At 47.8% G+C, this 24,684-nt stretch overlaps 5 non-coding genes across 5 annotated transcripts; all 5 read left to right on the top strand.

Moving 5' to 3' along the window:
- The first annotated feature begins 2,049 nt into the window (after nt 1–2,049).
- TRNAS-CGA (transfer RNA serine (anticodon CGA)) lies at nt 2,050–2,123 on the top strand. Its single transcript has one exon. It is a non-coding gene; the product is annotated as a tRNA-Ser (tRNA).
- Nucleotides 2,124–5,807: 3,684 nt separating this feature from the next.
- On the top strand, nt 5,808–5,881 carry TRNAS-CGA (transfer RNA serine (anticodon CGA)). The gene has a single exon. It is a non-coding gene; the product is annotated as a tRNA-Ser (tRNA).
- A 1,336-nt stretch (nt 5,882–7,217) lies between these two features.
- TRNAS-CGA (transfer RNA serine (anticodon CGA)) lies at nt 7,218–7,291 on the top strand. The gene has a single exon. It is a non-coding gene; the product is annotated as a tRNA-Ser (tRNA).
- A 400-nt stretch (nt 7,292–7,691) lies between these two features.
- On the top strand, nt 7,692–7,765 carry TRNAS-CGA (transfer RNA serine (anticodon CGA)). The gene has a single exon. It is a non-coding gene; the product is annotated as a tRNA-Ser (tRNA).
- Nucleotides 7,766–24,250: 16,485 nt separating this feature from the next.
- Nucleotides 24,251–24,324, top strand: TRNAS-CGA (transfer RNA serine (anticodon CGA)). The gene has a single exon. It is a non-coding gene; the product is annotated as a tRNA-Ser (tRNA).
- Nucleotides 24,325–24,684: the final 360 nt, after the last annotated feature.

Below are 24,684 nucleotides of genomic sequence, written 5' to 3'. Positions count from 1 at the left end.
GTTTCCGCCCTCGCCGTTAGATGACGTTCTACGTCACACTCACGGTATTACAGGACGTGCTACGTCCACCGCTGTGGTCGCGGGTGGCGCTGGTAAAGGCTCTCAAGGTTCGCTTACACCCAGTAAACATAAATACCCACGAAACCAGCAGATTGGACATCCGTCGCCGTAGCTCAGTTGGTAAGAGCACTGGACGCGATATTCGGAGGTCGTGGGTTCCAATCCCACCGGCGGCATGGTTGTTTTTTCTGCTGCTTTATAAGTAATTTTCTTTAAACCGATTGATTGGTACTAAAAATTAAAAGCATCCTCCTATGCACCTTGGTTTCGGTGACTGTTGGCTTCCTTAATATGTTTGTCAAACGAGCCCCTCATTTCCTTTACCTTGTCTGCTAATAGCTTAATGGGGGTCTCGGTTCTGGCAGTCTTGTTGCCATAGGTAGCATAAGAGGGCTCTCGCACAGTTTACGCCCTCTTTTTTAGATGACGTTCTACGCCACATTCGCGGTATTACAGCACGTGCTACGTCCACCGCTGTGGTCGAGGGTGGCGCTGGTGAACACTGTCAAGGTTCGCTTACACCCAGTAAACATAAATACCCACTAAAGCAGCAGATTGGACATCCGTCGCCGTAGCTCAGTTGGTAAGAGCACCGGACGCGATATTCGGAGGTCGTAGGTTCGAATAACACCGGTGGCATTGTTGTTTTTCCTGCTGCTTTATAAGTAATTTTCTTTAAACCGATTGATTGGCACTGAAAATTTAAAAAAAATTATAAGCATTCCCCTATGCACCTTGGATTCGGTGACTGTTGCCTTCCTTAATATGTTTGTCAAACGAGCCCCTCATTTCCTTTACCTTGTCTGCTAATAGCTCAACGGGGGCCTCGGTTCTGGCAGTCTTGTTGCCATAGATAGCAAAAGAGCGCTCTCGCACAGTTTCCGCCCTCGGCGTTAGATGACGTTCTACGTCACACTCGCGGTATTACAGGACGTGCTACGTCCACCGCTGTGGTCGAGGGTGGCGCTGGTGAACGCTCTCAACGTTCGCTTACACCCAGTAAACATAAATACCCAGGAAAGCAGCAGATTGGACATCCGTCGCCGTAGCTCAGTTGGTAAGAGCACCGGACGCGATATTCGGAGGTCGTAGGTTCGAATAACACCGGTGGCATTGTTGTTTTTCCTGCTGCTTTATAAGTAATTTTCTTTAAACCGATTGATTGGCACTGAAAATTTAAAAAAAATTATAAGCATTCCCCTATGCACCTTGGATTCGGTGACTGTTGGCTTCCTTGATATGGTTGTGAAACGAGCCCCTCATTTACTTTACCATGTCTGCTAATAGCTTAACGGGGGTCTCAGTTCTGTTAGTCTTGTTGCCATGGGTAGCATAAGAGGGCTCTCGCACACTTTACGCCCTCTTTGTTAGATGACGTTCTACGTCACACTCGCGGTATTACAGGACGTGCTACGTCCACCGCTGTGGTCGACGGTGGCGCTGATGAACACTCTCAAGGTTCGCTTACACCCAGAAAACATAAATACCCACGAAAGCAGCACATTGGACATCCGTCGCAGTAGCTCAGTTGGTAAGAGCACTGGACGCGATATTCGGAGGTCGTGGGTTCCAATCCCACCGGCGGCATGGTTGTTTTTTCTGCTGCTTTATAAGTAATTTTCTTTAAACCGATTGATTGGTACTAAAAATTAAAAGCATCCTCCTATGCACCTTGGTTTCGGTGACTGTTGGCTTCCTTAATATGTTTGTCAAACGAGCCCCTCATTTCCTTTACCTTGTCTGCTAATAGCTTAATGGGGGTCTCGGTTCTGGCAGTCTTGTTGCCATAGGTAGCATAAGAGGGTAGCATAAGAGGGCTCTCGCACAGTTTACGCCCTCTTTTTTAGATGACGTTCTACGCCACATTCGCGGTATTACAGCACGTGCTACGTCCACCGCTGTGGTCGAGGGTGGCGCTGGTGAACACTGTCAAGGTTCGCTTACACCCAGTAAACATAAATACCCACTAAAGCAGCAGATTGGACATCCGTCGCCGTAGCTCAGTTGGTAAGAGCACCGGACGCGATATCCGGAGGTCGTGGGTTCGGATCCCACCGGCGGCATGGTTGTTTTTTCTTCTGCTTTATAAGTAATTTTCTTTAAACCGATTGATTGGCACTGAAAATTTAAAAAAAATTATAAGCATTCCCCTATGCACCTTGGATTCGGTGACTGTTGCCTTCCTTAATATGTTTGTCAAACGAGCCCCTCATTTCCTTTACCTTGTCTGCTAATAGCTCAACGGGGGCCTCGGTTCTGGCAGTCTTGTTGCCATAGATAGCAAAAGAGCGCTCTCGCACAGTTTCCGCCCTCGGCGTTAGATGACGTTCTACGTCACACTCGCGGTATTACAGGACGTGCTACGTCCACCGCTGTGGTCGAGGGTGGCGCTGGTGAACGCTCTCAACGTTCGCTTACACCCAGTAAACATAAATACCCAGGAAAGCAGCAGATTGGACATCCGTCGCCGTAGCTCAGTTGGTAAGAGCACCGGACGCGATATTCGGAGGTCGTAGGTTCGAATAACACCGGTGGCATTGTTGTTTTTCCTGCTGCTTTATAAGTAATTTTCTTTAAACCGATTGATTGGCACTGAAAATTTAAAAAAAATTATAAGCATTCCCCTATGCACCTTGGATTCGGTGACTGTTGGCTTCCTTAATATGGTTGTGAAACGAGCCCCTCATTTACTTTACCATGTCTGCTAATAGCTTAACGGGGGTCTCAGTTCTGTTAGTCTTGTTGCCATGGGTAGCATAAGAGGGCTCTCGCACACTTTACGCCCTCTTTGTTAGATGACGTTCTACGTCACACTCGCGGTATTACAGGACGTGCTACGTCCACCGCTGTGGTCGACGGTGGCGCTGATGAACACTCTCAAGGTTCGCTTACACCCAGAAAACATAAATACCCACGAAAGCAGCACATTGGACATCCGTCGCAGTAGCTCAGTTGGTAAGAGCACCGGATGCGATATCCGGAGGTAGTGGGTTCGGATCCCACCGGCGGCATGGTTGTTTTTTCTGCTGCTTTATAAGTAATTTTCTTTAAACCGATTGATTGGCACTAAAATAAAAAAAAATTAAAAGCATTCCCCTATGCACCTTGGTTTCAGCGACTGTTGGCTTCCTTAATATGTTTGTCAATCGAGCCCCTCATTTCCTTTATCTTGTCTGCTAATAGCTTAACGGGGGTCTCGGTTCTGGCAGTCTTGTTGTCATAGGCAGCATAAGGGGGCTCTCGCACAGTTTCCGCCCTCGCCGTTAGACGACGTTCTACGTCACACTCGCGGTATTACAGGACGGGCTACGATCCCCCGCTGTGGTCGAGGGTGGCGCTGGTGAACACTAAAGGTTCGCTTACACCTAGTGAACCTAAATACCCACCAAAAGCGGCAGATTGGACATCCATCGCCGTAGCTAAGTTGGGAAGAGCACCGGACGCGATATCTGGAGGTCGTGGGTTCAGATACCACTGGCGGCATGGTTGTTTTTTCTGCGGCTTTATAAGTAATTTTCTTTACACCGATTGATCGGCATAAAAATTAAAAAAAAAGCATTCCCCTATGGACCTTGGTTTCGGTGACTGTTGGCTTCTTTAATATGTTTGTCAAACGAGCCCCTCATTGCCTTTACCTTGTCTGCTAATAGCTTAACGGGGGTCTCGGTTCTGGCAGTCTTGTTGCCATAGATAGCATAAGAGGGCTCTCGCACAGTTTCCGCCCTCGCCGTTAGATGACGTTCTACGTCACACTCACGGTATTACAGGACGTGCTACGTCCACCGCTGTGGTCGAGGGTGGCGCTGGTAAACGCTCTCAAGGTTCGCTTACACCCAGTAAACATAAATACCCACGAAAGCAGCAGATTGGACATCCTTCGCCGTAGCTCAGTTGGTAAGAGCACCGGACGCGATATTCGGAGGTCGTGGGTTCCAATCCCACCGGCGGCATGGTTGTTTTTTCTGCTGCTTTATAAGTAATTTTCTTTAAACCGATTGATTGGTACTAAAAATAAAAGCATTCTCCTATGCACCTTGGTTTCGGTGACTGTTGGCTTCCTTAATATGTTTGTCAAACGAGGCCCTCATTTCCTTTACCTTGTCTGCTAATAGCTTAATGGGGGTCTCGGTTCTGGCAGTCTTGTTGCCATAGGTAACATAAGAGGGCTCTCGCACAGTTTACGCCCTCTTTGTTAGATGACGTTCTACGTCAAACTCGCGGTATTACAGGACGTGCTACGTCCACCGCTGTGGTCGAGGGTGGCGCTGGTGAACACTGTCAAGGTTCGCTTACACCCAGTAAACATAAATACCCACGAAAGCAGCAGATTGGACATCCGTCGCCGTAGCTCAGTTGGTAAGAGCACCGTACGCGATATCCGGAGGTCGTGGGTTCGGATCCCACCGGCGGCATGGTTGTTTTTTCTTCTGCTTTATAAGTAATTTTCTTTAAACCGATTGATTGGCACTGAAAATTTAAAAAAAATTATAAGCATTCCCCTATGCACCTTGGATTCGGTGACTGTTGCCTTCCTTAATATGTTTGTCAAACGAGCCCCTCATTTCCTTTACCTTGTCTGCTAATAGCTCAACGGGGGCCTCGGTTCTGGCAGTCTTGTTGCCATAGATAGCATAAGAGCGCTCTCGCAGTTTCCGCCCTCGGCGTTAGATGACGTTCTACGTCACACTCGCGGTATTACAGGACGTGCTACGTCCACCGCTGTGGTCGAGGGTGGCGCTGGTGAACGCTCTCAACGTTCGCTTACACCCAGTAAACATAAATACCCAGGAAAGCAGCAGATTGGACATCCGTCGCCGTAGCTCAGTTGGTAAGAGCACTGGACGCGATATTCGGAGGTCGTGGGTTCCAATCCCACCGGCGGCATGGTTGTTTTTTCTGCTGCTTTATAAGTAATTTTCTTTAAACCGATTGATTGGTACTAAAAATTAAAAGCATCCTCCTATGCACCTTGGTTTCGGTGACTGTTGGCTTCCTTAATATGTTTGTCAAACGAGCCCCTCATTTCCTTTACCTTGTCTGCTAATAGCTTAATGGGGGTCTCGGTTCTGGCAGTCTTGTTGCCATAGGTAGCATAAGAGGGCTCTCGCACAGTTTACGCCCTCTTTTTTAGATGACGTTCTACGCCACATTCGCGGTATTACAGCACGTGCTACGTCCACCGCTGTGGTCGAGGGTGGCGCTGGTGAACACTCTCAAGGTTCGCTTACACCCAGAAAACATAAATACCCACGAAAGCAGCAGATTGGACATCCGCCGCAGTAGCTGAGTTGGTAAGAGCACCGGACGCGATATCCGGAGGTCGTGGGTTCGGATCCCACCGGCGGCATTGTTGTTTTTTTCTGCTGCCTTATAAGTAATTTTCTTTAAACCGATTTATTTGCACTAAAAAATGAAAAAAAATAAAAGCATTCCCTTATGCACCTTGGTTTCGGTGACTGTTGGCTTTCTTGATATGTTTGTCAAACGAGGCCCTCATTTCCTTTACCTTGTCTGCTAATAGCTTAATGGGGGTCTCGGTTCTGGCAGTCTTGTTGCCATAGGTAGCATAAGAGGGCTCTCGCACAGTTTACGCCCTCTTTGTTAGATGACGTTCTACGTCAAACTCGCGGTATTACAGGACGTGCTACGTCCACCGCTGTGGTCGAGGGTGGCGCTGGTGAACACTGTCAAGGTTCGCTTACACCCAGTAAACATAAATACCCACGAAAGCAGCAGATTGGACATCCGTCGCCGTAGCTCAGTTGGTAAGAGCACCGGACGCGATATCCGGAGGTCGTGGGTTCGGATCCCACCGGCGGCATGGTTGTTTTTTCTTCTGCTTTATAAGTAATTTTCTTTAAACCGATTGATTGGCACTGAAAATTTAAAAAAAATTATAAGCATTCCCCTATGCACCTTGGATTCGGTGACTGTTGCCTTCCTTAATATGTTTGTCAAACGAGCCCCTCATTTCCTTTACCTTGTCTGCTAATAGCTCAACGGGGGCCTCCGTTCTGGCAGTCTTGTTGCCATAGATAGCATAAGAGCGCTCTCGCACACTTTACGCCCTCTTTGTTAGATGACGTTCTACGTCACACTCGCGGTATTACAGGACGTGCTACGTCCACCGCTGTGGTCGAGGGTGGCGCTGATGAACACTCTCAAGGTTCGCTTACACCCAGAAAACATAAATACGCACGAAAGCAGCACATTGGACATCCGTCGCAGTAGCTCAGTTGGTAAGAGCACCGGATGCGATATCCGGAGGTAGTGGGTTCGGATCCCACCGGCGGCATGGTTGTTTTTTCTGCTGCTTTATAAGTAATTTTCTTTAAACCGATTGATTGGCACAAAAATTAAAAAAAAATTAAAAGCATTCCCCTATGCACCTTGGTTTCGGCGACTGTTGGCTTCCTTAATATGTTTGTCAATCGAGCCCCTCATTTCCTTTACCTTGTCTGCTAATAGCTTAACGGGGGTCTCGGTTCTGGCAGTCTTGTTGCCATAGGCAGCATAAGGGGGCTCTCGCACAGTTTCCGCCCTCGCCGTTTGACGACGTTCTACGTCACACTCGCGGTATTGCAGGACGGGCTACGATCCCCCGCTGTGGTCGAGGGTGGCGCTGGTGAACACTAAAGGTTCGCTTACACCTAGTGAACCTAAATACCCACCAAAAGCAGCAGATTGGACATCCATCGCCGTAGCTAAGTTGGGAAGAGCACCGGACGCGATATCTGGAGGTCGTGGGTTCCAATCCCACCGGCGGCATGGTTGTTTTTTCTGCTGCTTTATAAGTAATTTTCTTTAAACCGATTGATTGGTACTAAAAATTAAAAGCATTCTCCTATGCACCTTGGTTTCGGTGACTGTTGGCTTCCTTAATATGTTTGTCAAACGAGGCCCTCATTTCCTTTACCTTGTCTGCTAATAGCTTAATGGGGGTCTCGGTTCTGGCAGTCTTGTTGCCATAGGTAGCATAAGAGGGCTCTCGCACAGTTTACGCCCTCTTTGTTAGATGACGTTCTACGTCAAACTCGCGGTATTACAGGACGTGCTACGTCCACCGCTGTGGTCGAGGGTGGCGCTGGTGAACACTGTCAAGGTTCGCTTACACCCAGTAAACATAAATACCCACGAAAGCAGCAGATTGGACATCCGTCGCCGTAGCTCAGTTGGTAAGAGCACCGGACGCGATATCCGGAGGTCGTGGGTTCGGATCCCACCGGCGGCATGGTTGTTTTTTCTTCTGCTTTATAAGTAATTTTCTTTAAACCGATTGATTGGCACTGAAAATTTAAAAAAAATTATAAGCATTCCCCTATGCACCTTGGATTCGGTGACTGTTGCCTTCCTTAATATGTTTGTCAAACGAGCCCCTCATTTCCATTACCTTGTCTGCTAATAGCTCAACGGGGGCCTCGGTTCTGGCAGTCTTGTTGCCATAGATAGCATAAGAGCGCTCTCGCACAGTTTCCGCCCTCGGCGTTAGATGACGTTCTACGTCACACTCGCGGTATTACAGGACGTGCTACGTCCACCGCTGTGGTCGAGGGTGGCGCTGGTGAACGCTCTCAACGTTCGCTTACACCCAGTAAACATAAATACCCAGGAAAGCAGCAGATTGGACATCCGTCGCCGTAGCTCAGTTGGTAAGAGCACCGGACGCGATATCCGGAGGTCGTGGGTTCGGATCCCACCGGCGGCAAGGTTGTTTTTTCTTCTGCTTTATAAGTATTTTTCTTTAAACCGGTTGATTGGCACTAAAAATTGAAAAAAATTATAAGCACTCCCCTATGCACCTTGGTTTCGGGGACTGTTGGCTTCCTTAATATGGTTGTCAAACGAGCCCCTCATTTACTTTACCATGTCTGCTAATAGCTTAACGGGGGTCTCGGTTCTGGCAGTCTTGTTGCCATAGATAGCATAAGAGGGCTCTCGCACAGTTTCCGCCCTCACCGTTAGATGACGTTCTACGTCACACTCGCGGTATTACAGGACGGGCTACGATCCACCGCTGTGGTCGAGCGTGGCGCTGGTGAACACTCAAGGTTCGCTTACACCTAGTGAACTTAAATACCCACCAAAAGCAGCAGATTGGACATCCATCGCCGTAGCTAAGTTGGGAAGAGCACCGGACGCGATATCTGGAGGTCGTGGGTTCAGATCCCACTGGCGGCATGGTTGTTTTTTCTGCTGCTTTATGAGTAATTTTCTTTAAACCGATTGATTGGCACTAAAATTAAAAAAAAACATTAAAACCATTCCCCTATGCACCTTGGTTTCAGCGACTGTTGGCTTCCTTAATATGTTTGTCAAACGAGCCCCTCATTTCCTTTACCTTGTCTGCTAATAGCTTAACGGGGGTGTCGGTTCTGGCAGTCTTGGTGCCATAGGCAGCATAAGGGGGCTCTCGCACAGTTTCCGCCCTCGCCGTTAGATGACGTTCTACGTCACACTCGGTATTACAGGACGTGCTACGTCCAGCGCTGTGGTCGAGGGTGGCACTGGTGAACACTCTCAAGGTTCGCTTACACCCAGTAAACATAAATACCCACGAATGCAGCAGATTGGACATCCGTCGCCGTAGCTCAGTTGGTAAGAGCACCGGACGCGATATTCGGAGGTCGTGGGTTCGGATCCCACCGGCGGCATGGTTCTTTTTCTGCTGCTTTATAAGTAGTTTTCCTTAAAACGATTGATTGGCACTAAAAATTTATTAAGAAATTAAAAGCATTCCCCTATGTTCCTTGGTTTAGGTGACTGTTGGCTTCCTTAATCTGTTTGTCAAACAAGCCCCTCATTTCCTTTACCATGTCTGCTATTAGCTTAATGGGGGTCTCGGTTCTGGCAGTCTTGTTGCCATGGGTATCATAAGAGGGCTCTCGCACACTTTACGCCCTCTTTGTTAGATGACGTTCTACGTCACACTCGCGGTATTACAGGACGTGCTACTTCCACCGCTGTGGTCGAGGGTGGCGCTGATGAACACTCTCAAGGTTCGCTTACACCCAGAAAACATAAATACCCACGAAAGCAGCAGATTGGACATCCGTCGCAGTAGCTCAGTTGGTAAGAGCACCGGATCCGATATCCGGAGGTAGTGGGTTCGGATCCCACCGGCGGCATTGTTGTTTTTTTGCTTGTCTTTATAAGTAATTTTCTTTAATCCGACTGATTTGCACTAAAAATTGAAAAAAAAATTAAAAGCATTCTCCTATGCACCTTGGTTTCGGTGACTGTTGGCTTTCTTAATATGTTTGTCAAACGAGCCCCTCATTTCCTTTACCTTGTCTGCTAATAGCTTAACGGGGGTCTCGGTTCTGGCAGTCTTGTTGCCATAGATAGCATAAGAGGGCTCTCGCACAGTTTCCGCCCTCGCCGTTAGACGACGTTCTACGTCACACTCGCGGTATTACAGGACGATCTACGATCCACCGCTGTGGTCGAGGGTGGCGCTGGTGAACACTCTCAAGGTTCGCTTACATCCAGTAAACTTAAATACCCACCAAAAGAAGGAGATTTGACATCCGTCGCCGTAGCTCAGTTGGTAAGAGCACCGGACGCGATATTCGGAGGTCGTAGGTTCGGATCCTACCGGCGGCATTGTTGTTTTTTCTGCTGCTTTATAAGTAATTTTCTTTAAACCGATTGATTGGCACTGAAAATTAAAAAAAAATTATAAGCATTCCCCTATGCACCTTGGATTCGGTGACTGTTGGCTTCCTTATTATGGTTATAAAACGAGCCCCTCATTTACTTTACCATGTCTGCTAATAGCTTAACGGGGGTCTCGGTTCTGTTAGTCTTGTTGCCATAGGTAGCATAAGAGGGCTCTCGCACAGTTTCCGCCCTCGCCGTTAGATGACGTTTTACGTCACACTGGCGGTATTACAGGACGTGCTACGTCCACCGCTGTGGTCGAGGGTGACGCTGGTGAACACTCTCAAGGTTCGCTTACACCCAGTAAACATAAATACATACGAAAGCAGCAGATTGGACATCCGTCGCCATAGCTCAGTTGGTAAGAGCACCGGACGCGATATTTGGAAGTTGTGGGTTCGGACCCACCGGCGGCATGGTTATTTTTTCTGCTGCTTTATAAGTAATTTTCTTTAAACCGATTGGTTGGAACAAAAATTTAAAAAAATTAAAAGCATTCCCCTATGCCCCTTGGTTTCGGCGACTGTTGGCTTCCTTAATATGTTTGTCAAACGAGCCCCTCATTTACTTTACCATGTCTGCTAATAGCTTAACGGGGGTCTCGGTTCTGTTAGTCTTGTTGCCATAGGTAGCATAAGAGGGCTCTCGCACAGTTTCCGCCCTCGCCGTTAGATGACGTTTTACGTCACACTCGCGGTATTACAGGACGTGCTACGTCCAGCGCTGTGGTCGAGGGTGACGCTGGTGAACACTCTCAAGGTTCGCTTACACCCAGTAAACATAAATACATACGAAAGCAGCAGATTGGACATCCGTCGCCATAGCTCAGTTGGTAAGAGCACCGGACGCGATATTCGGTGGTCGTGGGTTCAAATCCCACCGGCGGCATGGTTGTTTTTTCTGCAGCTTTATAAGTAATTTTCTTTAAACCGATTGATTGGTACTAAAAATTAAAAGCATTCTCCTATGCACCTTGGTTTCGGTGACTGTTGGCTTCCTTAATATGTTTGTCAAACGAGCCCCTCATTTCCTTTAGCTTGTCTGCTAATAGCTTAACGGGGGTCTCAGTTCTGGCAGTCTTGTTGCCATAGGTAGCATAAGAAGGCTCTCGCACAGGTTACGTCCTCTTTGTTAGATGACGTTCTACGTCACACTCGCGGTATTACAGGACGTGCTACGTCCACCGCTGTGGTCGAGGGTGGCGCTGGTGAACACTCCCAAGGTTCGCTTACACCCAGAAAACATAAATACCCACGAAAGCAGCAGATTGGACATCCGTCGCAGTAGCTCAGTTGGTAAGAGCACCGGATGCGATATACGGAGGACATGGGTTCGGATCCCACCGGCGGCATTGTTGTTTTTTTCTGCTGCTTTATAAGTAATTTTCTTTAAAACGATTGATTTGCACTAAAGATTGAAAAAAAAAATTAAAAGCATTCCCCTATGCACCTTGGTTTCGGTGACTGTTGGCTTTCTTAATATGTTTGTCAAACGAGCCCCTCATTTTCTTTACCTTGTCTGCTAATAGCTAAACGGGGGTCTCGGTTCTGGCAGTGTTGTTGCCATAGATAGCATAAGAGGGCTCTCGCACAGTTTCCGCCCTCGCCGTTAGATGACGTTCTACGTCACACTCGCGGTATTACAGGACGTGCTACGTCCACCGCTGTGGTCGAGGGTGGCGCTGGTGAACACTCTCAAGGTTCGCTTACACCCAGTAAACATAAATACCGACGAAAGCAGCAGATTGGACATCCGTCGCCGTAGCTCAGTTGGTAAGAGCACCGGACGCGATATTCGGAGGTCGTGGGTTCGGATCCCACCGGCGGCATGGTTGTTTTTCTGCTGCTTTATAAGTAATTTTCCTTAAACCGATTGATTGGCAATAAAATTAAAAAAAACATTAAAAGCATTACCCTATGCACCTTGGTTTCAGCGACTGTTGGCTTCCTTAATATGTTTGTCAAACGAGCCCCTCATTTCCTTTACCTTGTCTGCTAATAGCTTAACGGGGGTCTCGGTTTTGGCAGTCTTGTTGCCATAGGCAGCATAAGGGGGCTCTCGCACAGTTTCCGCCCTCACCGTTAGACGACATTCTACGTCACACTCGCGGTATTACAGGACGATCTGCGATCCACCGCTGTAGTCGAGGGTGGCGCTGGTGAACACTCTCAAGGTTCGCTTACATTCAGTAAACTTAAATACCCACCAAAAGCAGGAGATTTGACATCCGTCGCCGTAGCTAAGTTGGGAAGAGCACCGGACGCGATATCCGGAGGTCGTGGGTTCGGATCCCACCGGCGGCATGGTTGTTTTTTCTTCTGCTTTATAATTATTTTTCTTTAAACCGATTGATTGGCACTAAAAATTAAAAAAAAATTAAAAGCATTCCCCTATGCACCTTGGTTTCGGTGACTGTTGGCTTCCTTAATATGTTTGTCAAACGCGCCCCTCGTTTCCTTTGCCTTGTCTGCTAATAGCTTAACGGGCGCCTCGGTTCTGGCAGTCTTGTTGCCATAGATAGCATAAGACGGCTCTCGCACAGTTTCCGCCCTCGCCGTTAGATGACGTTCTACGTCACACTGGCGGTATTACAGGACGTGCTACGTCCACCGCTGTGGTCGAGGGTGGCACTGGTGAACACTCTCAACGTTCGCTTACACCCACTAAACATAAATACCCACGAAAGCAGCAGATTGGACATCCGTCGCCGTAGCTCAGTTGGAAAGAGCACCGGACGCGATATTCGGAGGTCGTGGGTTCGGATCCCACCGGCGGCATGGTTGTTTTTCTCCTGCTTTATAAGTAATTTTCCTTAAACCGATTGATTGGCACTAAAGGTTTAAAAAAAATTAAAAACATTCCCCAATGTATCTTGGTTTCGGTGACGGTTGGCTTCCTTAATATGTTTGTCAAACAAGCCCCTCATTTACTTTACCATGTCTGCTAATAGCTTAACGGGGGTCACGGTTCTGGCAGTCTTGTTGCCATATATAGCATAAGAGAGCTCTCGCACAGTTTCCGCCCTCACCGTTAGACGACGTTCTACGTCACACTGGCGGTATTACAGGACGTGCTACGTCCACCGCTGTGGTCGAGGGTGGCACTGGTGAACACTCTCAACGTTCGCTTACACCCAGTAAACATAAATACCCACGAAAGCAGCAGATTGGACATCCGTCGCCGTAGCTCAGTTGGTAAGAGCACCGGACGCGATATTCGGAGGTCGTGGGTTCGGATCCCACCGGCGGCATGGTTGTTTTTCTCCTGCTTTATAAGTAATTTTCCTTAAACCGATTGATTGGCACTAAAGGTTTAAAAAGAAATTAAAAACATTCCCCAATGTATCTTGGTTTCGGTGACGGTTGGCTTCCTTAATATGTTTGTCAAACAAGCCCCTCATTTACTTTACCATGTCTGCTAATAGCTTAACGGGGGTCACGGTTCTGGCAGTCTTGTTGCCATATATAGCATAAGAGAGCTCTCGCACAGTTTCCGCCCTCACCGTTAGACGACGTTCTACGTCACACTCGCGGTATTACAGGACGATCTACGATCCACCGCTGTGGTCGAGGGTGGCGCTGGTGAACACTCTCAAGGTTCGCTTACATCCAGTAAACTTAAATACCCACCAAAAGCAGAAGATTTGACATCAGTCGCCGTAGCTAAGTTGGGAAGAGCACCGGACGCGATATCCGGAGGTCGTGGGTTCGGATCCCACCGGCGGCATGGTTGTTTTTCTTGTGCTTTATAAGTATTTTTCTTTAAACCGATTGATTGACACTAAAAATTTAAAAAAAAATTAAAAACATTCCCCTATGCACCTTGGTTTCGGTGACTGTTGGCTTCCTAAATATGTTTGTCAAACTAGCCCCTCATTTCCTTTGCCTTGTCTGCTAATAGCTTAACGGGGGTCTTGGTTCTGGCAGTCTTGTTGCCATAGGTAGTATAAGAGGGCTCTCGCACAGTTTACGCCCTCGCCGTTAGATGACGTTCTACGTCACACTGGCGGTATTACAGGACGTGCTACGTCCACCGCTGTGGTCGACGGTGGCACTGGTGAACACTCTCAACGTTCGCTTACGCCCAGTAAACATAAATACCCACGAAAGCAGCAGATTGGACATCCGTCGCCGTAGCTCAGTTGGTAAGAGCACCGGACGCGATATTCGGAGGTCGTGGGTTCGGATCCCACCGGCGGCATGGTTGTTTTTCTCCTGCTTTATAAGTAATTTTCCTTAAACCGATTGATTGGCACTAAAGGTTTAAAAAGAAATTAAAAACATTCCCCAATGTATCTTGGTTTCGGTGACGGTTGGCTTCCTTAATATGTTTGTCAAACAAGCCCCTCATTTACTTTACCATGTCTGCTAATAGCTTAACGGGGGTCACGGTTCTGGCAGTCTTGTTGCCATATATAGCATAAGAGAGCTCTCGCACAGTTTCCGCCCTCACCGTTAGACGACGTTCCACGTCACACTCGCGGTATTACAGGACGATCTACGATCCACCGCTGTGGTCGAGGGTGGCGCTGGTGAACACTCTCAAGGTTCGCTTACATCCAGTAAACTTAAATACCCACCAAAAGCAGAAGATTTGACATCAGTCGCCGTAGCTAAGTTGGGAAGAGCACCGGACGCGATATCCGGAGGTCGTGGGTTCGGATCCCACCGGCGGCATGGTTGTTTTTCTTGTGCTTTATAAGTATTTTTCTTTAAACCGATTGATTGACACTAAAAATTTAAAAAAAAATTAAAAACATTCCCCTATGCACCTTGGTTTCGGTGACTGTTGGCTTCCTAAATATGTTTGTCAAACTAGCCCCTCATTTCCTTTGCCTTGTCTGCTAATAGCTTAACGGGGGTCTTGGTTCTGGCAGTCTTGTTGCCATAGGTAGTATAAGAGGGCTCTCGCACAGTTTACGCCCTCGCCGTTAGATGACGTTCTACGTCACACTCACGGTATTACAGGACGTGCTACGTCCACCGCTGTGGTCGAGGGTGGCGCTGGTAAACGCTCTCAAGGTTCGCTTACACCCAGTAAGCATAAATACCCAGGAAAGCAGCAGATTGGACATCCGTCGCCGTAGCTCAGTAGGTAAGAGCACCGGACGCGATATTCGGAGGTCGTAGGTTCGGATCCTACCGGCGGCATTGTTGTTTTTTCTGCTGCTTTATAAGTAATTTTCTTTAAACCGATTGATTGGCACTGAAAATTGAAAAAAATTATAAGCATTCCCCTATGCACCTTGGTTTCTGTGACTCTTGGCTTCCTTAATATGTTTGTCAAGCCCCTCATTGCCTTTACCTTGTCTGCTAATAGCTTAACGGGGGTCTCGGTTCTGGCAGTCTTGTTGCCATAGATAGCATAAGAGGGCTCTCGCACAGTTTCCGCCCTCGCCGTTAGATAACGTTCTACGTCACACTCACGGTATTACAGGACGTGCTACGTCCACCGCTGTGGTCGAGGGTGGCGCTGGTAAACGATCTCAAGGTTCGCTTACACCCAGAAAACATAAATACCCACGAAAGCAGCAGAATGGACATCCGTCGCAGTAGCTCAGTTGGTAAGAGCACCGGACGCGATATCCGGAGGTCGTGGGTTCGGATCCCACCGGCGGCATTGTTGTTTTTTTCTGCTGCTTTATAAGTAATTTTCTTTAAACCGATTGATTTGCACTAAAAATTGAAAAAAAAATTAAAAGCATTCCCCTATGCACCTTGGTTTCGGTGACTGTTGGCTTTCTTAATATGTTTGTCAAACGAGCCCCTCATTTCGTTTACCTTGTCTGCTAATAGCTTAACGGGGGTCTCGGTTCTGGCAGTCTTGTTGCCATAGATAGCATAAGAGGGCTCTCGCACAGTTTCCGCCCTCGCCGTTTGATGACGTTCTACGTCACACTCGCGGTATTACAGGACGTGCTACGTCCACCGCTGTGCTCGAGTGTGGCGCTGGTGAACGCTGTCAACGTTCGCTTCACCCAGTAAACCTAAATACCCAGGAAAGCAGCAGATTAGACATCCGTCACCGTAGCTCAGTAGGTAAGAGCACCGGACGCGATATTCGGAGGTCGTAGGTTCGGATCCCACCGGTGGCATTGTTGTTTTTTCTGCTGCTTTATAAGTAATTTTCTTTAAACCGATTGATTGGCACTAAAATTAAAAAAAAACATTAAAAACAATCCCCTATGCACCTTGGTTTCGGCGACTGTTGGCTTCCTTAATATGTTTGTCAAACAAGCGCCTCATTTCCTTTACCATGTCTGCTAATAGCTTAACGGGGGTCTTGGTTCTGGCAGTCTTGTTGCCATATATAGCATAAGAGGGCTCTCGCACAGTTTCCGCCCTCACCGTTAGACTACGTTCTACGTCACACTCGCGGTATTACAGGACGATCTACGATCCACCGCTGTGGTCGATGGTGGCGCTGGTGAACACTCTCAAGGTTCGCTTACATCCAGTAAACTAAATACCCACCAAAAGCAGGAGATTTGACATCCGCCGCCGTAGCTAAGTTGGGAAGAGCACCGGACGCGATATCCGGAGGTCGTGGGTTCGGATCCCACCGGTGGCATGGTTGTTTTTTCTTCTGCTTTATAAGTATTTTTCTTTAAACCGATTGATTGGCACTAAAAATTAAAAAAAAAAAATTATAACATTCCCCTATGCACCTTGGTTTCGGTGACTGTTGGCTTCCTTAATATGTTTGTCAAACGAGCCCCTCATTTCCTTTGCCTTGTCTGCTAATAGCTTAACGGGGGTCTCGGTTCTGGCAGTCTTGTTGCCATAGATAGCATAAGACGGCTCTCGCAGAGTTTACGCCCTCGCCGTTAGATGACGGTCTACGTCACGGCCGCGGTATTACAGGACGTGCTACGTCCTCCGCTGTGGTCGAGGGTGGCGCTGGTCAACGCTCTCAAAGTTCGCTTACACCCAGTACACATAAATACCCAGGAAAGCAGCTGATTGGACATCCGTCGCCGTAGCTGAGTAGGTAAGAGCACCGGACGCGATATTCGGAGGTCGTAGGTTCGGATCCCACCGGCGGCATTGTTGTTTTTTCTCCTGCTTTATAAGTAATTTTCTTTAAACCGATTGATTGGCACTGAAAATTGAAAAAAAATTTTAAGCATTCCCCTGTGCACCTTGGTTTCGGTGACTGTTGGCTTCCTTAATATGTTTGTCAAACGAGCCCCTCATTTAATTACCTTGTCTGCTAATAGCTTAACGGGGGTCTCGGTTCTGTTAGTCTTGTTGCCATAGGCAGCATAAGGGGGCTGTCGCACAGTTTCCGCCCTCGTCGTTAGATGACGTTCTACGTCACACTCGCGGTATTACAGGACGTGCTACGTCCACCGCTGTGGTCGAGGGTGGCGCTGGTGAACACTCTCAAGGTTCGCTTACACCCAGTAAACATAAATACCCACGAAAGCAGCAGATTGGACATCCGTCGCCGTAGCTAAGTTTTGTAAGAGCACCGGACGCGATATTCGGAGGTCGTGGGTTCGGATCCCACCGGCGGCATGGTTGTTTTTCTGCTGCTTTATCAGTAATTTTCCTTAAACCGATTGATTGGCACTAGAAATTTAAAAAGAAATTAAAAGCATTCCCCTATGTACCTTGGTTTCGGTGACTGTTGGCTTCCTTAATATGGTTGTCAAACGAGCCCCTCATTTACTTTACCATGTCGGCTAATAGCTTAACGGGGGTCTCGGTTCTGGCAGTCTTGTTGCCATAGGTAGCATAAGAGGGCTCTCGCAGTTTCCGCCCTCACCGTTAGATGACGTTCTACGTCGCACTCGGGGTATTACAGGATGATCTACGATCCACCGCTGTGATCGAGGGTTGCGCTGGTGAACACTCTCAAGGTTCGCTTACATCCAGTAATCTTAAATACCCACCAAAAGCAGCAGATTTGACATCCGTCGCCGTAGCTAAGTTGGGAAGAGCACCGGACGCGATATCCGGAGATCGTGGGTTCGGATCCCACCGGCGGCATGGTTGTTTTTTCTGCTGCTTTATAAGTAATTTTCTTTAAACCGATTGATTGGCACTAAAATTAAAAAAAACATTAAAAACAATCCCCTATGCACCTTGGTTTCGGGGACTGTTGGCTTCCTTAATATGGTTGTCAAACGAGCCCCTCATTTACTTTACCATGTCTGCTAATAGCTTAACGGGGGTCTCGGTTCTGGCAGTCTTGTTGCCATAGGTAGCATAAGAAGGCTCTCGCAGTTTCCGCCCTCGCCGTTAGATGACGTTCTACGTCACACTCACGGTATTACAGGACGTGCTACGTCCACCGCTGTGGTCGCGGGTGGCGCTGGTAAACGCTCTCAAGGTTCGCTTACACCCAGTAAACATAAATACCCACGAAACCAGCAGATTGGACATCCGTCGCCGTAGCTCAGTTGGTAAGAGCACCGGACGCGATATTCGGAGGTCGTGGGTTCCAATCCCACCGGCGGCATGGTTGTTTTTTCTGCTGCTTTATAAGTAATTTTCTTTAAACCGATTGATTGGTACTAAAAATTAAAAGCATTCTCCTATGCACCTTGGTTTCGGTGACTGTTGGCTTCCTTAATATGTTTGTCAAACGAGCCCTTCATTTCCTTTACCTTGTCTGCTAATAGCTTTACGGGGGTCTCGGTTCTGGCATACTTGTTGCCATAGGTAGCATAAGAGGGCTCTCGCACAGTTTCCGCCCTCTCCGTTAGATGACGTTCTACGTCACACTCGCGGTATTACAGGACGTGCTACGTCCACCGCTGTGGTCGAGGGTAGCACTGGTGAACACTCTCAAGGTTCGCTTACACCCAGTAAACATAAATACCCACGAAAGCAGCAGAGTGCACATCCATAGCCGTACCTCAGATGGTAAGATCACCGGACGCGATATTCGGAGGTCGTGGGTTCGGATCCCACCGGCGGCATTGTTGTTTTTTCTGCTCCTTTATAATTAATTTTCTTTAAACCCATTGATTGTCACTAAAAATTAAAAAAAAAATTAAAAGCATTCCCCTATGCACCTTTTTTCGGCGACTGTTGGCTTCCTTAATATGTTTGTCAAACGAGCCCCTCATTTCCTTTACCTTGTCTGCTAATAGCTTAACGGGAGTCTCGGTTGTGGCAGCCTTGTTGCCATAGGTAGCATAAGAGGGCTCTCGCACAGTTTCCGCCCTCGCCGTTAGATGACGTTCCACGTCACACTCGGTATTACAGGACGTGCTACGTCCAGCGCTGTGGTCGAGGGTGGCACTGGTGAACACTCTCAAGGTTCGCTTACACCCAGTAAACATAAATACCCACGAAAGCAGCAGATTTGACATCCGTCGCCGTAGCTAAGTTGGGAAGAGCACCGGACGCGATATCCGGAGATCGTGGGTTCGGATCCCACCGGCGGCATGGTTGTTTTTTCTGCTGCTTTATAAGTAATTTTCTTTAAACCGATTGATTGGCACTAAAAATTTAATAAGAAATTAAAAGCATTCCCCTATGTTCCTTGGTTTCGGTGACTGTTGGCTTCCTTAATCTGTTTGTCAAACAAACCCCTCATTTCCTTTACCATGCCTGCTAATAGCTTAATGGGGGTCTCGGTTCTGGCAGTCTTGTTGCCATGGGTAGCATAAGAGGGCTCTCGCACACTTTACGCCCTCTTTGTTAGATGACGTTCTACGTCACACTCACGGTATTACAGGACGTGCTACGTCCACCGCTGTGGTCGAGGGTGGCGCTGATGAACACTCTCAAGGTTCGCTTACACCCAGAAATCATAAATACCCACGAAAGCAGCAGATTGGACATCCGTCGCAGTAGCTCAGTTGGTAAGAGCACCGGATGCGATATTCGGAGGTCGTAGGTTCGAATCCTACCGGCGACATTGTTGTTTTTTCTGCTGCTTTATAAGTAATTTTCTTTAATCCGACTGATTTGCACTAAATATTGAAAAAAAAAAATTAAAAGCATTCTCCTATGCACCTTGGTTTCGGTGACTGTTGGCTTTCTTAATATGTTTGTCAAACGAGCCCCTCATTTCCTTTACCTTGTCTGCTAATAGCTTAACGGGGGTCTCGGTTCTGGCGGTCTTGTTGCCATAGATAGCATAAGAGGGCTCTCGCACAGTTTCCGCCCTCGCCGTTAGACGACGTTCTACGTCACACTCGCGGTATTACAGGACGTGCTACGATCCACCGCTGTGTTCGAGGGTGGCGCTGGTGAACACTCTCAAGGTTCGCTTACAACCAATAAACTTAAATACCCACCAAAAGAAGGAGATTTGACATCCGTCGCCGTAGCTCAGTTGGTAAGAGCACTGGACGCGATATTCGGAGGTCGTAGGTTCGAATCCCACCGGTGGCATTGTTGTTTTTCCTGCTGCTTTATAAGTAATTTTCTTTAAACCGATTGATTGGCACTGAAAATTTTAAAAAAAATTATAAGCATTCCCCTATGCACCTTGGATTCGGTGACTGTTGGCTTCCTTAATATGGTTGTCAAACGAGCCCCTCATTGCCTTTACCTTGTCTGCTAATAGCTTAACGGGGGTCTCGGTTCTGGCAGTCTTGTTGCCATAGATAGCATAAGACGGCTCTCGCACAGTTTCCGCCCTCGCCGTTAGATGACGTTCTACGTCACACTCACGGTATTACAGGACGTGCTACGTCCACCGCTGTGGTCGCGGGTGGCGCTGGTAAACGCTCTCAAGGTTCGCTTACACCCAGTAAACATAAATACCCACGAAACCAGCAGATTGGACATCCGTCGCCGTAGCTCAGTTGGTAAGAGCACCGGACGCGATATTCGGAGGTCGTGGGTTCCAATCCCACCGGCGGCATGGTTGTTTTTTCTGCTGCTTTATAAGTAATTTTCTTTAAACCGATTGATTGGTACTAAAAATTAAAAGCATTCTCCTATGCACCTTGGTTTCGGTGACTGTTGGCTTCCTTAATATGTTTGTCAAACGAGCCCCTCATTTACTTTACCTTGTCTGCTAATAGCTTAATGGGGGTCTCGGTTCTGGCAGTCTTGTTGCCATAGGTAGCATAAGAGGGCTCTCGCACAGTTTACGCCCTCTTTTTTAGATGACGTTCTACGTCACATTCGCGGTATTACAGGACGTGCTACGTCCACCGCTGTGGTCGAGGGTGGCGCTGGTGAACACTCTCAAGGTTCGCTTACACCCAGAAAACATAAATACCCACGAAAGCAGCAGATTGGACGTCCGTCGCAGTAGCTCAGTTGGTAAGAGCACCGGACGCGATATCCGGAGCTCGTGGGTTCGGATCCCACCGGCGGCATTGTTGTTTTTTTCTGCTGCTTTATAAGTAATTTTCTTTAAACCGATTTATTTGCACTAAAAATTGAAAAAAAATAAAAGCATTCCCTTATGCACCTTGGTTTCGGTGACTGTTGGCTTTCTTAATATGTTTGTCAAACGAGCCCCTCATTTCGTTTACCTTGTCTGCTAATAGCTTAACGGGGGTCTCGGTTCTGGCAGTCTTGTTCCCATAGATAGCATAAGAGGGCTCTCGCACAGTTTCCGCCCTCGCCGTTAGATGACGTTCTACGTCGCATTCGCGGTATTGCAGGACGATCTACGATCCACCGCTGTGGTCGAGGGTGGCGCTGCTGAACACTCTCAAGGTTCGCTGACATCCAGTAAACTTAAATACCCACCAAAAGCAAGAGATTTGACATCCGTCGCCGTAGCCAAGTTGGGAAGAGCACCGGACGCGATATCCGGAGGTCGTGGGTTCGGATCCCACCGGCGGCAAGGTTGTTTTTTCTTCTGCTTTATAAGTATTTTTCTTTAAACCGATTGATTGGCACTAAAAATTGAAAAAAAAATTATAAGCATTCCCATGCACCTTGGTTTCGGGGACTGTTGGCTTCCTTAATATGGTTGTCAAACGAGCCCCTCATTTACTTTACCATGTCTGCTAATAGCTTAACGGGGGTCTCGGTTCTGGCAGTCTTGTTGCCATAGATAGCATAAGAGGGCTCTCGCACAGTTTCCGCCCTCACCGTTAGATGACGTTCTACGTCACACTCGCTGTATTACAGGATGGGCTACGATCCACCGCTGTGGTCGAGCGTGGCGCTGGTGAACACTCAAGGTTCGCTTACACCTAGTGAACTTAAATACCCACCAAAAGCAGCAGATTGGACATCCATCGCCGTAGCTAAGTTGGGAAGAGCACCGGACGCGATATCTGGAGGTCGTGGGTTCAGATCCCACTGGCGGCATGGTTGTTTTTTCTGCGGCTTTATAAGTACTTTTCTTTACACCGATTGATTGGCATTAAAAATTAAAAAAAATAAAAGCATTCCCCTATGCACCTTGGTTTTGGTGACTGTTTGCTTCCTTAATATGTTTGTCAAACGAGCCCCTCATTGCCTTTACCTTGTCTGCTAATAGCTTAACGGGGGTCTCGGTTCTGGCAGTCTTTTTGCCATAGGTAGCATAAGAGGGCTCTCGCACAGTTTCTGCCCTCGCCGTTAGATGAAGTTCTACGTCACACTCGGTATTACAGGACGTGCTACGTCCAGCGCTGTGGTCGAGGGTGGCACTGGTGAACACTCTCAAGGTTCGCTTACACCCAGTAAACATAAATACCCACGAATGCAGCAGATTGGACATCCGTCGCCGTAGCTCAGTTGGTAAGAGCACCGGACGCGATATTCGGAGGTCGTGGGTTCGGATACCACTGGCGGCATGGTTGTTTTTCTGCTGCTTTATAAGTAGTTTTCCTTAAAACGATTGATTGGCACTAAAAATTTACTAAGAAATTAAAAACATTTTCTATGTTCCTTGGTTTCGGTGACTGTTGGCTTCCTTAATCTGTTTGTCAATCGAGCCCCACATTTCCTTTACCTTGTCTGCTAATAGCTTAACGGGGGTCTAGGTTCTGGCAGTCTTGTTGCCATAGGCAGCATAAGGGGGCTCTCGCACAGTTTCCGCCCTCGCCGTTAGACGACGTTCTACGTCACACTCGCGCTATTACAGGACGATATACGATCCACCGCTGTGGTCGAGGGTGGCGCTGGTGAACACTCTCAAGGTTCGCTTACATCCAGTAAACTTAAATACCCACCAAAAGAAGGAGATTTGACATCCGTCGCCGTAGCTCAGTTGGTAAGAGCACCGGACGCGATAATCGGAGGTCGTAGGTTCGGATCCTACCGGCGGCATTGTTGTTTTTTCTGCTGCTTTATAAGTAATTTTCTTTAAACCGATTGATTGGCACTGAAAATTTAAAAAAAATTATAAGCATTCCTCTATGCACCTTGGATTCGGTGACTGTTGGCTTCCTTAATATGGTTGTCAAACGAGCCCCTCATTTACTTTACCATGTCTGCTAATAGCTTAACGGGGGTCTCGGTTCTGGCAGTCTTGTTGCCATAGATAGCATAAGAGGGCTCTCGCACAGTTTCCGCCCTCACCGTTAGATGACGTTCTACGTCACACTAGCGGTATTACAGGACGTGCTACATCCACCGCTGTGGTCGAGGGTGGCGCTGGTGAACGCTCTCAACGTTCGCTTACACCCAGTAAACATAAATACCCAGGAAAGCAGCAGATTGGACATCCGTCGCCGTAGCTCAGTTGGTAAGAGCACCGGACGCGATATTCGGAGGTCGTAGGTTCGAATCCCACCGGTGGCATTGTTGTTTTTTCTGCTGCTTTATAAGTAATTTTCATTAAACCGATTGATTGGCATTGAAAATTTAAAAAAAATTATAAGCATTCCTCTATGCACCTTGGATTCGGTGACTGTTGGCTTCCTTAATATGGTTGTCAAACGAGCCCCTCATTTACTTTACCATGTCTGCTAATAGCTTAACGGGGGTCTCGGTTCTGTTAGTCTTGTTGCCATAGGTAGCATAAGAGGGCTCTCGCACAGTTTCCGCCCTCGCCTTTAGATGAAGTTCTACGTCACACTCGCGGTATTACAGGACGTGCTACGTCCACCGCTGTGGTCGAGGGTGACGCTGGTGAACACTCTCAAGGTTCACTTACACCCAGTAAACATAAATACCCACGAAAGCAGCAGATTGGACATCCGTCGCCATAGCTCAGTTGGTAAGAGCACCGGACGCGATATTCGGAGGTCGTGGGTTCGGACCCACCTGCGGCATGGTTGTTTTTTCTGCTGCTTTATAAGTAATTTTCTTTACACCGATTGGTTGGAACAAAAATTTTAAAAAATTAAAAGCATTCCCCTATGCACCTAGGTTTCGGCGACTGTTGGCTTCCTTAATATGTTTGTCAAACGAGCCCCTCATTTCCTTTACCTTGTCTGCTAATAGCTTAACGGGAGTCATGGTTCTGGCAGTCTTGTTGCCATAGGTAGCATAAGAGGGCTCTCGCACAGTTTCCGCCCTCGCCGTTAGATGAAGTTCTACGTCACACTCGGTATTACAGGACGTGCTACGTCCAGCGCTGTGGTCGAGGGTGGCACTGGTGAACACTCTCAAGGTTCGCTTACACCCAGTAAACATAAATACCAACGAATGCAGCAGATTGGACATCCGCCGCCGTAGCTCAGTTGGTAAGAGCACCGGACGCGATATTCGGAGGTCGTGGGTTCGGATCCCACCGGCGGCATGGTTGTTTTTCTGCTGCTTTATAAGTAGTATTCCTTAAAACGATTTATTGGCACTAAAAATTTAATAAGAAATTAAAAGCATTCCCCTATGTTCCTTGGTTTCGGTGACTGTTGGCTTCCTTATTCTGTTTGTCAAACAAGCCCCTCATTTCCTTTACCATGTCTGCTAATAGCTTAACGGGGGTCTCGGTTCTGGCAGTCTTGTTGCCATGGGTAGCATAAGAGGGCTCTCGCACACTTTACGCCCTCTTTGTTAGATGACGTTCTACGTCACACTCGCGGTATTACAGGACGTGCTACGTGCACCGCTGTGGTCGAGGTTGGCGCTGGTGAACACTAAACGTTCGCTTACACCTAGT

Source organism: Amblyomma americanum, chromosome 7, assembly GCF_052857255.1.
Source record: "Amblyomma americanum isolate KBUSLIRL-KWMA chromosome 7, ASM5285725v1, whole genome shotgun sequence".
Taxonomy (NCBI): Eukaryota; Metazoa; Arthropoda; class Arachnida; order Ixodida; family Ixodidae; genus Amblyomma; species Amblyomma americanum.
This window is presented reverse-complemented; position numbering and strand designations above follow the sequence as displayed.